At 40.3% G+C, this 17,318-nt stretch overlaps 1 protein-coding gene across 10 annotated transcripts in view; it reads left to right on the top strand.

The window, feature by feature from the left end:
* Positions 1 to 6,896: 6,896 nt before the first annotated feature.
* Positions 6,897 to 17,318, top strand: part of PCGF3 (polycomb group ring finger 3) — a 53,771-nt gene continuing 43,349 nt past the window's right edge. For 5 of the 10 annotated variants that reach the window (XM_068176047.1, XM_068176045.1, XM_068176048.1 and 2 more), the window contains exon 1: positions 6,897 to 7,189. The gene's annotated coding sequence lies outside the window, so the exon portion shown is untranslated. Of the gene's footprint in view, positions 7,190 to 7,657; positions 7,777 to 12,949; positions 12,988 to 17,318 lie in introns of those variants that run through there. The other 5 variants (XM_068176039.1, XM_068176038.1, XM_068176049.1 and 2 more) reach the window with 5 other exon arrangements.

Genomic DNA, 17,318 nt, shown 5'->3' with positions numbered 1-17,318 from the left:
AGTGTTTCTTCAGAGTGGGGTGGCTGTTTGTGGCTGTGGCTGGCACAGTATTAATATGCTAGTCCCCCAAATGTTTATATCAGAAGGTAAACATATGAATTCCTGAGGTCTTGATGGCAGTAAATTATTATTATTGAGCCTTTTTTACTCCCTATGTCTCTCTCCTGATTCCTAGGTCAAGAGCATATTTCATCTCAAAAGCTGCAGCGGCATCTGGAAACATTTGCACTCCAGTACCTCTGCTATTGTCACCAATCTGACAAACTTTAGCATATCATCAGGATATCCCCGTTTTTCCTGCCACAAGAAACCTGATCATAAATTTATAAATCCTGTGGTGGACTTTCCTAACTACTTGTCCAATTCCATATGGATACATTACCAGCTGACCACATTTATAGGGAAAAGATGTTTTCCATCAGCATACAGGACATGTCCATCTACTTACAAGATAATTCATTAAGCTCTTGTTATACCATTGTGAAAAATGCTATAGAGAAGCCTTCCAAAGAATTGGAAAGCTTAGGAGGGAAAGTCCAAGGATGCTCAGGACAGGTTTAGAAAGGAAATTGTTAAAGGCCTCAGGAATCCCTGTGCCTTGCTGAAGATCACAACATGGGCTATATGTGTCTTTCCATGGAAGGAAGTATTTGCACTTCAGCACAAAAGACAATAGGTGATATGAGTCAGGATCAGCCAGGATGCCAGTGGTTTTCTTGGCCACCTGGGCACAGTCCTGGCTTATGTTCAGCCAGCCATCAATCAGTACCTCCAGGTCCTTTTCCATCTGGCAGTTTTCCAGCCTCTCCTCCTCAGGCCTGTGGCACTGCATGGGGTTGTTATAACCCAAAAGCAGGACCCTTGTTGAACCTCATAGAGTTGGCCTCAGCCTATCAATCCAGCCTGTCCAGATCCTTCTGCAGAGCCTTCCTGCCCCGCAGCAGATTAACACTTCTGCCCAATTTGGTGTCATCTGCAGGCTGACTGAAGGGACACTTGTTCCCTTGTCCAAATCATTGATAAAGATGTTAAACAAGAGTGGCCCCAATACTGAGCCCTGGGGAAAACTGCTTGCAACCAGCTACCAGCTGGATGTAATTCCATTTGCCACTACTCTCTTGGTCCAGCTCTTCAGACAGATTTACCCACGTAATAGTGCACCAATCCAAGCCATCAACATCCAGTTTCTACAGAGAATGCTGTGGGAAATGGTGTCAAAGGCTTTGCCAAAGTTCACAGAGACAACATCCACAGCCTTTCTCTTATCCACTAAGTGGGTCATCCTGTTATAGAAGGAGATCAGGTTGGTCAAGCAGCACCTGCCTTCCCTAAACCTTTGCTGGCTGGGCCTGATTTCCCTGGTTGTCCTGTATGGGCTGCATAATGGCACTCAACATGATCTGCTCCATGTCCTTCCCTGATACCACTGCCAGAGTGACAGGCCTGTAGTTCCCTGGGTTGTCTCTCCAGCCCTTCTTGTAGATGGGTGTCACACTGACTAACTTCCAGTCACCTGGGACCTCCCTCTTTAGTCACGCCTGCTGGTAAATGATTGAAAATGATGTGACACCACCTTATGAGTGTCTAAGTGGTAAATCAGAAAATGCTGGATAGTCAAGAAGGAATTATTTTTATCCCTTTTTCTAAATGTTCCTTTCTCCTGTAGCCTGCTCCTCTTTACGGACTTTACTTCTAGTTTACCACCTCTGTTTCTAATTTTGTACAGGTTGCGTGGAAGTGTATCTGAAACTGAATTGCTGGAATTTAAGTATTGATGTTTGTTGTTTGTACTTGTGTAGTTTATCAAAAGACTGGCCAGTGTTCTTGTCAGTGTTCAGTCTGGCATACTAGAGCCAAATTAAAATTGATGGTCATAAAGAAGTCAGGAAGAGAACTTCCTCCTTAGTTTCAATGCAGTATCTATAGATGACAGTCACAGGGATAACACATTGCCTTATGCAATGCAGTAGACTGCTGATAATTTTCTTCTTACTGGAGCAAGCTCCAGGTTCTGAGAACAGAATATCCAAGATGCAGAACTCCTGGGAACTGAGCATGAGTTTCTGTTTTGCTTCTCCCTACTGCCCCCTGCCCTCAGTATAAATTTCATCATTTAGAAGTAAGTATATTGCTAAAGCTTTTGTGTTTAAAGCCCAGATCATTGAAGGGATCTAAGCTGTATTTATAGAAGTAATTAGTGGCAAAAGATTCTTATTTTTTGAGTCACTAAATCCCTCACTATTTCCAGTTTTCTATCTAATGCTCATCTTTGAAACACTAAGAGGTTTTCTGGTGAGGAAGACTTCATAACCAGAAGTTTCTAATTGCTAGCTAACAGTTACATGCTCTGGCAAGAGCACTAATCTTTCACGTACCAGTGGAAATATTTGTAAGACTAGAGATACTTAAACAACTGGTATTTGCTTTTTCCTCTTTTACAAATGATTGCTGAATCAGTTTGTCTTGTACCATTCAGTGGATTTGGCTAAGGAATGAACTTGATTTATTTGACATTGAGACCAGAGAGGAAATGAAGAATTTTTTTTATCCATGGGAAATGGAGGACCTTGAAAGCCAAGTAACAGTGACTATTGAACAGCTCAAGTGGGTTGGAATGATTGAGGGTATTGTTAAATATTTATCACCTGGGTTTAAAACTCTTTGAATTTTATAGTGTCCTTAAATCATAAAATAAAAATTATGCAGATCAGTTTAGGAATAAAACTGTTTAGCTAGAGACTAAGAGAATGCTTTATCAATTCTTTAGCAAGGACAACATGGAGAAAGATATCAACTCACCAAACCCAAAATATTAAAGGAAACAGAAATTTCCTACTATTATATAGATGCAGGAGGTTGCAAAACAGTTATGGAGTTAAAAACTTATGGTTATTATGCTTATGCTCAGGTAACATCTATAAAAAAATGCTGAACCGTATTTCATAATGTCAGAATTTGGGGAACAGTGAACATCCAAATAGTCTCTTGCAAAGAAGTTTGCTGGTTGATTGGCCTGTCCCCTATGCAGCTGTGTCCATAGGGTGTGGTAGCTCATCGCTCCTTCTGTAAAGAACGTCTCGGTCTTTATTTTTAGATCAGAGGATTAATAGACCGTATCTCTGAAGCCAGAATGTAACTGTGGTGAAATTGACGTTCAAAAGATGGTTCAATGGGCAAGAGTGAAGTTATCATTCTGGGGCAAGAGTGAAGTTATCATTCAATCCTTAGGATGACCATGCAGAATCTATAACGTAAGAATGGCAGAGCTTGGTCTGGTGATAACTAAAGAAGTGACACTGCTGCTCTACCTTATCCTCCTTTGTGCATGGAGACTGTCCTGAGTGATCTCCAAATGCCCCTTCCAACCTGTAGCGAGCGCGGGTCTCCAGGACGGTTTGGATGGATGAGAGATCTCTGAAGTCAGGTCTTAGAAAATGTGGTTTATTAAAAGGGGTGAAAGGCCCTGCTTGGAGTTGCCAGGCGCAACTTGTGGCAGGCCCAGGGAGATAGGGAGAGGGAGAGAGAGGGAGCGAGGGTTCCAGGTGAGGGTCCCAGGGGAAGGTCCAAGAGAGAGTCCGGTCCCTCGGGCACACCTCATCAGGGGGTTTCAAGGTGAGCTGGAACAGGACTTGGGCCAATGGGGTCACAGATACCTGATACTTCAGGGGAGGGTCACAGGTGTGGGATGAACCATACATTGGGGTGAGACAGAGCATTCCATGTGACCTTTGGACCTATCTGCAGGTAAAGGGCGTTGTTTAATCAGAAGGGGGGATTGCTTTCAACCTGGCTATACTATTGTTTTCTAGTTATTCAGTAGTCAAGGTTTGTTATTTCAAATCTAGTTCTCATCTCAATGTCTGCATTTTCCAAATCTTTTGCCAGGCAATCATATTTATACGGTTTTCCTATTTCATCTTCCCCAACACAACCTCACACATTCTCTCTGTGTGTGTTCTGATAATGCCCATATCTTATAGACTGACCCATTAGAATATGGTGCTTAAATAATTTGTGCCTGGTACATCTGTGTACAAGAAATAAGCTGGTCAGTGCTTGAGGTCTTTGGTGATGTTCGAGCCCAGCTCTGAGATCTTTGATTTCTCCATGATTCTCAGGAACCAGAGGGAAGCTGTAGTTCTCTAAATTATCTTTCTTACTGTTTTCAAAGACAGGTGAAATATTTACTGTTCTCCAGTACTGAAGGACTTGCCTGGTCACCGTGATCTCAAAAAGGTCATAGTTGGGGAGTAACCTTGCAATGCCATCTCTCATTGCACTCTCTCTCAGCACTCACAAACAGTCTCATTCACAGATCTACAGAATCAATGTAGCTCTTGTGCTCTAAGAAACTACTGGAATTATTAGTTCTCAATGTTTAACACTTTATCATTAATAAGTCTTAAATTACAGTAATTTTGTCCTTTATTTTCCTGCTTTGTGCTTTATTCATTTTATTTGCTACTCTTCTGCTTTATGAAAATGTGTTGCTTTGTTTGGTTTCTAGTAATTTCTTTGTTTATACCATTACTATTAACATGCTCATGCTGACCAGTTCCTTTTTACTCTAAGAAGACCTAAAGAAGATAAACCTGAGATGTTTGGGGTTTTTTTCTGTCAAGAAGTTCTCAGATTCTGTTCCATTAATTGTTTTAGCAAGGAAATACATGCTTCTAGAAGATAAAGATTCAATTTACCCATGTTCACATAATGCCCTAATTTGTGTGAAAATTGTGAGGAGTAATGCATGTAAAGCTAACTTCAAGACTCCTTTAAATGCAGTTCCTAGTTCTCCTCAAGTCACTCTCTGAAATTCTGTAGTTTGACCATGGGCTCACTGACTTGCAATGAATGCAAACAGAAATTTTCACTTCTCTTCTAATATCCAGTGTTGTAGTTCAGAAAAGGTACTCTAATTGTGATATTAGATACTGTAGTCACTGAAAAAGCTTATATTTCAGAAACATCACTTATGGCTAACACACACTTTAATGGTATTGCCGAAGGCATTAGAACTGATGTTAGGTGATGAGATTGAGAAGAGAGCAAACCACTGTCTGTGCTCTGAGGGTCACAAATCTTGTCATTTTGGGTATATTACAGTAGATTGCTGTAGTAGGCATGGTTGTATCATCTTGCTTAAGGCGCCATCTTTTAAAAAAATTCTCTAGTAAGAGAAAGTCAACACCTATACACCATGGCCTTAATGGTTTTCCTAATTTGTAGTGTTTGGTCTGGAAACACTAGGAAAAATAAGCCAACCAAACAAAAAAAAAAGGAGGCATACAGTTTATAATTTCATGCACATTCTTATAGTTTGTTACTTTTGCTTCTGGCTACCTGAACCCCAGTTCCAGGGGTCAGATAGGAAGCCCCATTACTTTCTACAACACACAACAAAGGCCCATACAAAGTAATTTGTGGTTAAACTGGAAATAGAATTTATATTTCAGATAGACAAGATACACTCATGTAACTACATAACCCTTGAACTGAAACAAAGCAAATCTAAAATGCTGACATATTTTCCATTAACTCAGGCTTAGCATCTGGAAAACATAGCTCCCAGAGCCAAGCACAGCCCCTGTCTTGGCATGCAATAAAAGCTCAGTATTTTGTAGAACATGGAGGGCTTGTGCCATATCAGATAGCCCATTTCCAATGGCATTTTTAGACAAGGTGGAAGATTGTCTCATGGCTCATTCTTTGCTGGAAAAGAAGTAAGAAAAGAGGGAAATATGCAGGTATTTTTAAAGGATTACATTCAAAATATATGCATATTTGGGAAGATCAGTTTGATGTCTTTAGACTTTGGACAGGTTAATTTTTTAAGTAGTTGTATTTGCAAGTTAAACTTTCAGCTGTTTGGTGCAAACTTGAACTTGGCATGGGCTTTCCAAGCTTTATGCATGCTCTTTGACCTGTGACTTCACACCTTCAGGAAGACAGGATCTTTGTAATTCAGCAGTCAGGAGTGTTTTGAGCCACCTACAGTTTGATACAGCGTGTCTTGCGACCAGCACTCTTATTAGTTTCTCCTTCCACCCAGCTCCTACTCAAGTTTCCACTCTCATCAGTTGGAAAGACACCTGTGTGCTTTTGAGGAAAACCTTTCAGCGAGAAGAGGGGGCTTGGAGCAATGCATAGGCACATCCTGCCTAAAAGCCAACCACCTTTGCTGATCTCACCTTCCTGCTCACAAGTTGCATGCATTTTTCAAGGTTGGGCACGTAGCCTCTGCTCCTACCTCTGCTCTCTGCTGGTGTGGCCCCACTTTGAGTGTCATGTACAGTTCTAGGCACCTCAATGTAAGAAAGGTATTAAGCCATTAATGTCCAAAGGAGGGCACTGAAGACAGCTTTGAGGGGAGACCATTCAAGCAGTGGCTGAGGTCAGTTGGTCTGTTCAGTCTGGAGGAGACTTGAGGGGGGATTGGGGTTTCCAACATCCTCACCAGGGCAGATGGACTGGCAAGCACTGATCTCTTCTCTGTGGTGCCCAGTGACAGGACCCAAGGGAATGGCCTGAAGGTGTGTCAGAGGTGCTTTAGGTTAGGTGTTAGGAAAAGGTTCTTCACCCAGAGGGTGGCTGGGCACTGGAACAGGTCCCCCAAGGAAGTGGTCACAGCACCAAGCCTGACAGAGCTCAAGAAGCGTTTGGACAATGCTCTTAGGCACACAGTATGATTCTTAGGGGTGTCCTGAGTAAGGATAAGAGTCAGACTCGATGATCCTGATGGCTCCCATCCAACTCAGCGTACTCTGCGGTTCTGTGACCGGAGCACGGCTTGGGGCCAGGCCTATCGGGGGCTCCGGACCCCCTTTCTCCGGCCCCGCTGCCCGGGGGAGGGAGGGAGGGGACGGCCGGCGTCGCGCCCGGGTGAGCGCCCCGCACGCATGCGCCGCGAGCGCGGCGCCCCCGCTCGGCTCCGCTCGGGCTGCACTCGGCTATTTCCGCCTCTTTGTTTTAAACTCCGGGCCGAGCCCTTTAAATCCCCCTTTTTTCTTTTTAAAATTTTCTTGGGAAAGGGAAGAGGGGCCGGTGTTTCCCTCCGCCTCGCGTTTCCGGCTCCTCTGCTCTCTGCCCTGCGGTGGCGCTCGGAGAAGGACGGGCCGGGAAGCGGAGGGTCGGCGGCGGCGGGGGGAGCCCCCGCTGTAGCCCCGAGCGGCGGCCGAGCCCCCCCCGTCAGGTCAGTGCGGGGCCGGGGGGGGCGTGGGGGTCCCGGCCTTGCCCCGCCGAGGGGCTGGAGGGCACCAGAGGGGCTCGGGGGCGGGGCGGGCCCGCCTGCGGGGTATTTGCGGTGTGGGCTGCGGGGTGAGAGGAGGGGGTGAGGGCCGGGTGTCTTCTCCGCACCGCCGGCGTGGGGAGCTGCGGAGGAGCGGGCCGGGGCTGGGGGGCCGCGCCAGAACTTTCGGGGCGAGTGCGGGGAGGGGGGGTCGGTCACAGGCGGGGTGGGGGTTTTGAGGGTTCCTCTGCCGAAACTGTGAGTGAGTCTCCGTGGGCCGGGGGAGCGTCTGTACCTGTCCTGCCGCGTGTGCCCACCGCGGGGGAAGGTAGCTCTCGGCCGCTGGGGGAAAGGAAACCCTCACGCCCCCCGCCCCACCCGTTCCTACCCTCGGGAGGAGTTGCCGGTTGTGTGGAGGGGCCTGGGCAGGGGACAGAATCCCACGGCTTGAGGAGAAAGGGTCTCTTTGAGTGGAGGGGTGAAAATGGCGTTTCCAGTAAGGTGGAGGTAGAGGGGACACGTCCCTTGGGTGTGCGACTTCAGCCGTGCAGGTGTGTGACTCCAGTGCTCTGTATCTGTGATATGAAGTTGTGAGAAATGTGAAATTAATCGATACTCACAGGGGCTGGAATTGTTTTACAGTTTAAAGTCTGTAGTCTGTTTTACAGTCTGGACACAAATATACATATATATATATGTGCGCGCGCACACACGTGTATATACACGTATATGTATTCAGTATTAAGAAATTTGGAAACTTTTCTAAACCATTTAGTTTCTAGTAACTTGTGGTGTCACATTTGGCCTTTTAAGTTGGTCACTTCTAGCCTGAAAGTGTTGGGTGTTACTTCAGTGTCCTGTGTGGAAAGTTTTGCGGGTCCCAAAGTTAATAAGGTTCAAAGGAAGTTTGATTATTGAGGGTTATCAAGCACTTGGATGTTATTTTGCTACTTCACATATTTGCAATTTCTTCTTTTTTTTTTTAAATTATTTTTATGGTTACTAAACTGTGCAGGCTTTCTGTCAGAACAGTTTAGGCTCTTCTTGCTTTCTGTATGAAATGCATGCCTCTGAGAAACGAGTTCAAAAAATTCTGGTTTATGACCACTGCATCCTCTGGAACGTTCTGAAAATATTTTCTTTAGTGTTTTTCAAATTAATACTGTGTATTTTCTTCCAGAGTATCACAGAAGAATTAAGTCTGTGGATGAAAAGCTTTGAATTAAAACAAAAAAAGTTGAGATAAGCCTTCATGTTTAGGGAGCATCCCATGTGTCATGTGTGTGTCTTCCATTATAGATTGGTTTTGTTTATACAGAATGAACAATTAAGCATATGGTAGCTATGCTGTTAAGAGTTGTTTTAGTACTAGGTAGTTGTTTTAGTACTAGGAAGTACTAGTAGTAATTACTGTTAGTTATTTTGGGGTAGGATACTTGTAAAGTTTTGTGTTCATTCTTTTAGTGGCAGATCAGATTAGAATCTCAATTGTGATACTCATCATGAGTCTCATAAAGGTGCTCTAAAATTCATGAGTGTCTTTGGTAACAAGGGGAATAGAAACCCAAACTTTGTACCCTTTCAGAAGCGTTACTATTTCTTTTGAAGCTTTACTTATAGACAGTTTATAATATGTTTAAGGGAATACAGAAGCTGTGCAGAACTTGGTGGAAACACATAGGATGCATTAGAAGATGGTCAGGCGACTTTCTAGAGATGCATAGGTGCACACTGACAGAAAGCTTGGAAATAAAACATTTCATAAACCAGTTTTTGAGGAAAATCTATTGGATTTCTTTCTGTGGGCTGATCTGGCTGCTTCAGTCTTGTTACGCTGCTGTCACTGTAGAAAATCGAGACTAAACACTTGTAAATGTTATAATAAAGTCAACTTAGAATTTGTAATTATCCTAGCCTAATAGTAATGCCAAGAATGGCAGAAATTAATTGCTATGGTATGAAAGATTTCTGCTACTAAGAGAATGTAAAGTACAGCATTTAGTCGCTGCAGCTGTCCTGCTCTTATATCTTCTGTCTACTTACATGATTTAGAGGAGGTCATCTCAAAGCTTTATATTTGAGATACAGATAAGTTTTCTCATCAAGAACCATTCTGCACATACTTTAATAGCTTTCATTTTTCTTATCCCATATGGCCATTTAATCTAGGTAGCTTGGCCTTTTTAGCTTTTATCATGTAATGAACTCCCAGGACTGAAATAATTCTGGATTAAATTCCTGAACTCCTTGGGTAACACTGTGAGAAGAAGTTGAGGCATTTCCATTAAAACTCTTTAAGTGGAGCTTCTAAGCTCTAAGCTATAAAGTGGATGTGGACATGATGTTTTGAAAAGCGTGCATGTTGATAGCCTTTCACTCTACAACTACTGTTTTAAATTGCAATACTGGATTACAAGAAAGTGTAATGACATCTTGTATTTTATAAAAGAAATATTTTCTCTACTTCTTGCTTTGAAACTATTGTCGTTTGATATATGTATGTAGTAAGTCAGTAGTTACTAAGTGGAAGTTTGTTTTGATAGTAGCATTTGGAGATGCAGTTGATTTATGACTTTCAGCATTCCTGAGAGTTTATTAATCTAAACTCTGGTCTCTTTTTGTCAGTGCTACTGAAGATGTTTAGTGGTGCTTAAACTTCAGTTAGGTTTGCTGTTATATTTAAAGGAAATGTGGAGGAACTCAGGGTAGTTTCACTGCAGTAAGTTAGAAGCTGGGCAGAAGGTGCCCATGTCTTCTAGCTTTCACAAAACTTACTTGGAAGCTCTGTCTTGAAGTAGTTTTGCATTACTTACACCACCCTTTTTAAAATACAAGCTTGCTATATTAGAATAGTATTGCAAGTTTAGCTAGTATGTGAAAGTCTTACATGCAGTACAAGAGAAAAAAGGAGCAGGTTATTCTGTGTTAAAAGCAATCTTACCTATTGTGATATGTAACATATTTTCATTGCTAACTGAAGAAACACTATAAATAGTGTTTGGAACCACTATAAATAGTGGTTTGTTCTATAATTGCTCTGAAGAGCCTAGACAGAACTCACTGCTTTTATCGAAATTCATAGAATCATAGAATGTTTGGGTTGGAAAGGACCTTAAACATAATTTTGTTCCAACTTCCCTACTGTGCAGAGGGACACCTCCCACTACTTCTCCCAGTTCTCAGGGCAGCATCCAAATTGGCCTTGAACACCTCTAGGGATGGAGCATCCACAGCTTCTCTGGGCAACCTGTTTCAGTGCCTCACCACCCTTACAGCAAAGAATTTCCTTGCAGTATCTAATCTAACCCTCCTGTCTTTCACTTTGAAGCCATTCCACATTGTCATGTCCAAGAGTACATGCTCTTGTAAAAAATCCTGCTCTTTTCTTGTAGGCTCCCTTCAAGTACTGAAAGGCTGCTGTTAGGTCACCCTAAAGCTTTCTCTTTTCCAGGTTGAACAACCCCAGTTTGCTTTGCCTTTCCTTGTAGGAGCTGCTCTAGCCCTCTGATCATCTTGATGGCTCCTCTGGACTTGCTCCAACAGGTCCATGTCCTTCCTGTGCTGGGACCCCAGAGCTGGATGCAGGGTTAGGGTTAGACCCATGTGGGGTCTCACCAGAGCAAAGCAGAGGGGCAGAGTCCCCTCCCTTGCCCTGCTGGCCACCACCAGCACCCCCAAGTCCTTCTTCCCAGGGCTGCTCTCCATCTGCCAGCTTGGTTGGCTCTCCAAGGCTTCCAGGTCTGGATGCAGCTCTGAGCTCTTGCTTAGGAGTCTCTGAGCTTGGGAACCTCCCTGTAAAGCTTGATCTAGTGCTCACCCCCACATTTAACTCAATCACTGCAGGTGATGCTGCCTCATTGTCTGACTGAAAATTAGCTTTTCTCAAGTTAATTTTACTGATTAAGTGTGTCTATACTTAAATCAACAGAATATGAAATTGAAATACTCAGTGTGGCGGGAACTAATTGGACTGAAAACCTTATGTGCTGCTGAAAGTTTGATTGCAGTTTGTAGAGACCTGAAGTTTTGCAATCATACCGAAGAGCCAGCATTGTAGGAACAAATAAACCAGCAGTGAGTTCTTCAATGCCATTATTTTCTTTCCCCCTTCTGCCTTCTTTCTCTTTAATCAGAAGCAATACTTTAGACTTGGAACTTCAAACTATATGTAGGAACTTAAGGGTCTCTTTATTCCTTTGACAAACACAACACATACTTTTCAAAAGTAGGAAGTGGTACGCATCATTAAAGGTAGGGGGAATGACGAACTCTGGTGAACTCAAGTTACTTGTTCTTTGTGCCAGAAAATGACTGTTCTCACAGTTATGACTGCCTCTTTCAAATCACAATTATAAGTTGATTGAGCCAGTGGGAGAATTTGTTGAGGGGGTGGGGGTGAGAACTGGAGTAAATCAAGGTATATGTGGTAGCATTACGATAGTGCAGGGATTGTAAGGAAGAAATATGCAAGAGTGATAATCAGTCTTTTTTGTAGTTTTGTTGTCAGCAGAAGAACTCTGACACTCTGATGCTCTGATACTATTTTTCATCTCTGCAAAGTGGCGTGGAGAAGACTTACTCTCCCTGCAGACATTTTTGATCTTAAGAGATAACTATTTTATATTCTGAATTTTTAACTGACAGTAACTTAGAACTTTGTCTACATTAAAAAGGTCTGTATTCTGGCAGCAGTAATGGTCCTTCTTGTTTGATACGGAGTCTGTCCTTATTGCTGGAAACTGTTGCTTTATGAGTAGTGTTATGTTCATTTTGATTTAAGACAGAAAGAATTCTGTGTATATTTGGTGTCAATGAGAAAATGCTGTGCAGTTCCTGTGCAATTAGGAGAGGAAAAGTTAATTTTTTAGGTTAATGGAATGAGTTTGATGTTATTTGCTAACTTGCAAATGGCTGCGTTGTCAAGATTTTCACTTAAGGACTTTTTTTTCTCTCTGCATAACCAGACTTCATATGATACCTTCTCTAGTAGATTATTATCCAGTAACATTACAATTACTATATATAATACAATTTTGGTGCAGATTCTTATATTATACCAGTACAGGTCATCTTTGTTATTCTTTTACAATATGCATGCAAACAATACAGTTTTTGTAATCATGAATGTCATTTTTCTTGTGGATGTGTCAGTGCAGTGTTTGATGAATTTTCAGGTAATGTGTTGTGCTGTACAGTTTTTTCTGATTTGTCACCTGAAAGAAGAAGATGAAAGATACAGTACAGCTGGCTAAATTATAAATTCTTTATTTATGAATAATTGTATGTGACACTTATTGTTCTGTTTGAACTATTGAGTACACAGATTGGCATAATAAAAGTCATGGGTCAGTTGATTACTTAGTTAAAGGACATTGCCAAATTTATTTTAACTGACTAGACAAAATGTTTTACAATAAAATTATTTTTGTTGTACTAAGCACTGGCAATCAGTAAAACAGATTTGAGGAACAGGAATTTTTGGATTTTTTTTTTCCCCAACATAGTGCTATCTTTTCCTTCAGAGTGGCTTTTCTCAAAAATCGTTGGAACATGGCGACATTTAGAAGCTTGAGTTCTGCCTTGGCACTAACATCAACGTGGTCTGGGATCCTAACTCCTGCTTGTCACATTATTGTATTTCATACTTTTTTGTTGTGATAATAACTGGATTTTCTTTCATTTACTTTTTTTCCCCTTGTACATAAATTATGTTCTGGACACAAGGACTCAGATATTGATTTCAGGATTCAAAATAGGAAGAGGTAAGGGAATTTTTTATGTGCTGTGTAAGTACCTAATCATGCATGCTGCTAAAAGTATATATGCCCCCGTTCCTACATCCAAGTATTTACATTTTAGAACATCTGTTAAAACTGTACTTGTTAAAGATACTTCTAATAGTATTTCATCACTTTAAGAAAGTGCTAACACACTGTATTCAGACCTGTCTGCTTAATGCTTGGAATGGTTTTCTTTCCATCTTTGAGTTACTCCTTTCCTCTGAGGTCTGGACCCCACACCAGTGCACAGTGTTTGCCTGATTGCTTCTCTCTGTACTTAGGGAAGCCCCCCAGCTGCAGTGCTGCAGCAAATGATTAATCTTTTTTGCTTTAGTATTGTATTAATTGCTTGTTTACTATCTGTTTTTTAAGCTTTACTGAACCTTTTTTAGGAAAAAGCAAGCATAACTTGTTAAATGCTCGCTTAAAATTTCTGGTCCGCATGTGCAAGTTGTTCTTACCGTGTGCAAAAGACTACACCTGTGGAAAAGTTCTGTGGTGTGGAAAGTGTAGTAAAAAATTACACTTTTGTGTGAAATCTGTGGTCTTAGAGAAAAACATCTACCTTTTTTAGTAACATTTGCATGGATTTATTCAATCTGTTGAATGAAATAAATAATCAAACTATCTTTTCCTGTAGCACTTGCCTTAAACTAATTGCAAAGCAGACTTCCATCTTAAATCAATTTGTGCTTTAAGATCATATGTTTTTTATTGGGTTGTCATAAGATGATGATTACTTCACAGATATTTAGTTCAAACACTAAAATAAAGTTCTCTGATTTATGCTTGTTCTCAAATTGCAAATGGCCAATATTTTTCTATTTTCCATTGAAAAAGCCACATAGGCCTTTTCTGTGACTGAAATTACTGTAGTAATAACATATTTTACCAAAAGTTTCAATCTAACTATTGTTGAATAGGAGGAGTTTAATTGAAATGCTTTTTAATAACATGTGTTCTTGTTAATAGTAGTGTTAGACTTGGTAGCACCTGAGTAAGTAATTTATTTGCATATCAGTTTATTGATTTATTGTTTCCAGTCTTGTACTTTTCTTTCTTCATTGACTAGAATGAGGTAGAAATCCTTCCCAAGATCAGGTTATTCTGCAGCAATTTCAGAAAACTTGTGTTTATATTGGTAAAATATTTCATTTGATATTCTTTGGCCATTTGACACGGGAAAAGCAGCCTAGACTTGTATCAGATGCATTGTAAATGGCACCACACCAGGAAAAGAGGACTCCAAGTGGAGCAGTGTTCTTCTCTTCACTTTCTTGCTTGTGAGATTCTTTCAAGTTTTGATAAAAGTCAGCAGAAGCAGTCTCTACACTGATCTATGTGGTATTACTGTCTTAGAAATACACAGGTGTAAAAGTACTGTATTAGTTGCAGTCATTTTTAATGTAACATTTTAAGGATAATCTTAGATACTGCCACTGGAAATTATTTATCTAAATCTGTTTAATCTGTAGCAGTTATTCAAATTATGTAAGGTTATTTTGTCCAGACAATAATAGCTCTTGGCTTGTGTGATTTTGATTTTATTACTAAAAATGGCTTGAATTTCGACAAAGTTTTGCAGATACAGGGAGGACAATAGTTGTTTTGTTTCCCATTGATTTTGGTAGTTTTGGTTTTTCTTTTTTTTTTTTTTTGGACAAAGATATATTTTACCCTGGCCTTTTTTCTAATTTACTGAATTTATCAGTGCTATGAATTGAAAATAATTGTAGGACTAATTATTTATGTAAGCTATTCTTGATCAAATATGTAAATTGATTGTGGTCTTTTGCTGCTTCCCTTAGGGAAGAGAAAGTACATCCTGTCCCCATTCTTCAGTTCCTCTCTCCATCACTCCACCAAATGGGTCAAATTACTTTCATAGTGGAACTTGATGTATACTTCCAAAGCCAGTGCTCTGTCAAAGCATTTGTTCTCCAGTCACAAGCATTAGTTGCCAATGAATTGAATTTCTGGAGGAGTTTGGAAAGTATAATAGTTTTTTTGTTTTGTTTTGTTGTTTGTTTGTTTTTTTTGTGGGTTTTTTTTGTTTTTGTTTTTTGTTTTTTTAACTTTAGTATGGGAAATCTAGTGTGTAAATACATGAGAAAAGTTTCTGGAGTCCTCTTCTGTAGTTTCCATTATTAGGCCTGATGTTACCATAAGATATTTTCCCTGTAAGAGCGAAGACAAGGGAAAATGAGCTGCTTTTGCTTCTCCCCAGATTCCTTAGCCATTTATGGCTTCCCATAAGTAACCTTTTTTTCGACTTATTCATCCATTATCGCCATCTGCAGAGTTTGACAATTTTAGCATTCAAATGGAAAAAAAAACCCAAATTCAGCTCTCTTCTCCCAACTTTAATCCAAAACCAAGGAAATTATTTTTTTTCTTTTTCCTCTGAAATTACTTATTTTGAGTATGAAGAGACTTATACATGGTAAATCCTGAGAACAGAAAGTCTTTCAGATGCCCAGGATTTGCTTTGTGGAAATCACTGGGAGGCATGATCCTTTCTGATCTTGTCAGCCGAGCTTTTACTGGTGCATGTTTGTTGTGATGAATGTTGTGTTCTGAAGAATGAAGGGAAGCAAGTGTCAGTGTGGGTGTCATCTATTAAAAAGTTATTGCATTTTTAATAAAGTTGGTAAGTTATTTCGGTTGTCTCTTATGGCATAGTTCAGTCACCAAAAGCAGATCTTCGTGAATTACAGAGAAAGACTAAATTCAAGCCTACAGATACTACTAGCAGACTGCAATAGTTAATAACTTGCAGTGAAAGATTTTCATTTCTTTTTACTGCAAGTCATACATCCAACCACTTGAAATTTGTTTAGGAATTTGTAGGGGTGTAATGAAAGTGATTAGGCTTTAAAAAATTCCTGAGGGTAGTTTAAAAGTGTATCTGGAATACAATTATTAAGATAAGTAGCAGAGATAGTGTTTATTTATTTACTTACTCCTTGCATGGACTGTCAGTCTCTGTTTAAGCTGAGTCTTTTCAGAGAATAGTTTATTTCTACAGTTTTTGAACAGTTTGTATCAATGTGCAGCTAAACAGTTTTGGGTGGTAATGACTGTGTATTTTAATGTTAATTATCAATTCTGTAAGTTCAGTGATGTTTCTAACGATGGATACCTTTTTATACAGACTGACCAAAAGATAATTATAAAAAGCTGTACCTCATCAATGACTTGACAGTGCTTTCTTTGTATTTTGCTGCTTTCTTATCTTAAACTTTGGATTAGAAAAGTTTATCAGTACATCTGAAAATTATTATGTCCATCTGAAATGCTGTCATGACTCCTCACAGCATAAAAGCCATTTTAGTCATATTTTAGTCATTTTAAAATCTACTTTCATACTAGTTTTCCACATAACCGATTTTACTTCATTTTACCTGTCTGTTAATGCTGTCTTTTTTTACTTGAAATTGGCAAGAGGTAGCTGGTTATTCGGTTTCTGTTCCAGCTTCTTTATTTTCACTAACAATTTCCCATTACCTATAAAAGGCATTGACATTAATGTCTTGTTTTAAGGGATTCTCAGGAGTTTTGTGCAGAGATGCACAACATGCAGAACATGTCTGCAACTCTTTTTTGGACTAAAACTAATATATTCCAGAAACTGTAGAGTACCATTAACAGGACTGGATAAGGAAGAGCAGCTTAAATTTTGCACTGCTCAATTATGTGTTTTCTATATTTGTAAGTCCAGAGAGGCTTCTGTTTAGCAAAATGACTATAGGCAAGACTGGAAAGGGAAACTTCTACTAGCTGCATTATGTGAATCTTTTGTTAATGTTGCAGCAAGTGCTGAGGTGCTTGTAAGAGAAACTGGTAACCACTTACTTTCTCTGGGATTCAGTTAAGCAGATGGTATTTGGCAATTGAGCAAGTGTTTCCTTCTCTACTCCTTCCTGATTAAACTACAACTCTTAATGAACTAGGGGGAGAAAATACAGAGTATCATTTTGGCCGATCTTAATAATGTTTTCTGTTAAAACACCACTTGAGAATTCTGTCTGTCAGGCAGGTTGGTGGAGGTACCTCTTTTTACACCTGCCTTTTTTCCTGAAGTTTCTCCTTGCCCTTCTGCTATATGAAGCCTATATTGCCATGAAGTTGCCTTCATAATTAATTTCTGGTAGTATCTGTTAAAATAAGCATCTGATTTGTAAGAAGGTTTTGCTTCCAGGTGGTCATCTCCAGCAAGGGGAGTGGACAGTTCCAATCAGTAGTTTCTAAAACTGAAGAAGTGAGTTTGTCTAGACTCTTGCACAAGTGAAACTAGCCTGTGGTGAGATTTT

This window comes from Anomalospiza imberbis, chromosome Z, assembly GCF_031753505.1.
Source record: "Anomalospiza imberbis isolate Cuckoo-Finch-1a 21T00152 chromosome Z, ASM3175350v1, whole genome shotgun sequence".
NCBI lineage: Eukaryota > Metazoa > Chordata > Aves > Passeriformes > Viduidae > Anomalospiza > Anomalospiza imberbis.
Note: the sequence above shows the minus strand (reverse complement) of the source record. Positions and strands in the feature narration are given on the sequence as shown.